The 1,876-nt window shown below is 33.0% G+C and overlaps 1 long non-coding RNA gene across 1 annotated transcript; it reads left to right on the top strand.

The window, feature by feature from the left end:
• The first annotated feature begins 246 nt into the window (after positions 1-246).
• On the top strand, positions 247-1,334 carry LOC149030966 (uncharacterized). Its single transcript, XR_016178231.1, has 2 exons — positions 247-549; positions 922-1,334. It is a non-coding gene; the product is annotated as an uncharacterized LOC149030966 (long non-coding RNA).
• Positions 1,335-1,876: the final 542 nt, after the last annotated feature.

Raw genomic sequence — 1,876 nt, 5'->3', positions numbered from 1 at the left:
GGTGAAACGAAAGGAGAGAGAATGTGCACGACGAGTGGATGGAACCATCCACCCATCCGAAGTCGAGTAGTCAACCTTCCATTTCTCTCTCTCTCTCTCTTTCACTTTTACTTGAACGTTTTTGTGATCTCATTCTTGTTTCTATATTTCTACTATTCTCTTACATTTTCTCTTCTTCTTTTTCTTATTCTCATTATCTATCTATCTCTCTCTCTCTCTCTTTCTTTCTCTCTTTTTCTTTTTCTCTCCATTTTATCCTTATTTTTCTCTTCCTTGCTTTTTGTTTTTTTTTTCAAACTTTCTGTTTTTACTCGTCGTTCACATCTTGTGCCAAAGAATAAAAACAATGCCGAGAGGTTCTTCACTTGAACTTTCCACGATCCTATTTGTGTTTCAGCGCATGACGCATCATGTGAAATTATTTCAACCTGCCATAAAACAATACGTCAAGGTGGCAAGAGAGTTGGATGTTTATAATAATGATAATGACGACGACAACACGACGAAGTGGAGAAGGAAAAGGAATAATACAAGGATACGCGGATTTAGGTGAGCTCGAAGACATTGCGACAAACTTGCACAAGTCCTTATTACCGAGAGGAAATAGAAAGGACAATGGCAAATCTTGCCGGCTAACATTCTGGTCTTTTTACACTTTGCCTTTTCACCTGAAAGATGAATTTACATTATTATCTAAGAAAACTTATTTACGATCTTGAATATTGAAATGATTATTTTATGTTATGGAGTTGCAACTTTTTTCTTTGTTAAATTATTTAATCGTTAATTGTATAATTAAGAAAAAATTAAGCTGCTCGATGAAAATCAAGTATTTAATTCGCGTCAAAATATGATGGTTAATTTAAATTTAAATTTTTTTTTCATGAACAATGCGAAATTATCGATGAAAATTATGGATAGACCAGAAACAGGTCATAGAAGATTATGTATAACGTGTAAGGCAATTGATGTTTATGACCAATAAAATTTCGTACATCAGGAAGGCACGAAGTGGAGCGGTGGGTGGTATTCGGAAATTGAAGCTACTGCGGTGGAAATTAAATTTAGGTATTAACCGTGCAATCAGCAGACGCTACTATGAGTTGACATTGTGCCAGGATAATAGACTCTGTTCCCGTAATTAACTTTCTGCAAAACATTGCGGTCTGTGCGTTTGCTTTTCGACCAATGTAATTACTACTACCCGACGCACGTGTTATTTCGCTACACGAAACCTTTTCATTCAGGAAAAACGGATCCGATAAACACGACGTTCATTATCATATCACTTCAAGTACATATTCGATGTCTTCCTGCTTAATAATTTGATTCAGTCTTTTAAGAACATAACAATTGATAATTTATCGTTTTTTACGTATAATTATAAGTTCGAAAAGTATATAGGTTTTAATCTCTTATTGTATAAGCTATTACATCGCATAGAAAAAGATTAAACGGTAAATAACTTTTCTAAGCAAATAATAAGAGCAAATATAAATTTCTAGAAATGTTTCATGGTTAGTAAGATTTTTGAGATCTTCGACAAAAGCAAATAAAAATTGACTTCTGATGTCATACAAACCGTGTTTAATATTTACCGAAGAAATATAATTTACAAATAGATAAATATTTAGCTGAAATTTTAATATTTTTCGAATCGTTGCTATTTTATATCCGTTACTTGTTGATTTATCGTGATTGAAACTATGATTTTTAACTTGAAAAATGCGTTATATCTGTTTTTAGGTTTTTCTTTTTAACGTTCGTTTCATGTCCTTTTCGTTCGGGTCTTATAACGCATAAGACAAGATAAAAAGGAATAGAACATATCGCTGCTACGATTCTAAGAAGAGTACGTTCCCAAAGGGTTTAAGAA

Source organism: Polistes dominula, unplaced genomic scaffold (assembly GCF_049000335.1).
Source record: "Polistes dominula isolate Pdom_NZ unplaced genomic scaffold, Pdom_raw_medaka contig_20, whole genome shotgun sequence".
In the NCBI taxonomy this organism is placed as follows: domain Eukaryota; kingdom Metazoa; phylum Arthropoda; class Insecta; order Hymenoptera; family Vespidae; genus Polistes; species Polistes dominula.
This window is presented reverse-complemented; position numbering and strand designations above follow the sequence as displayed.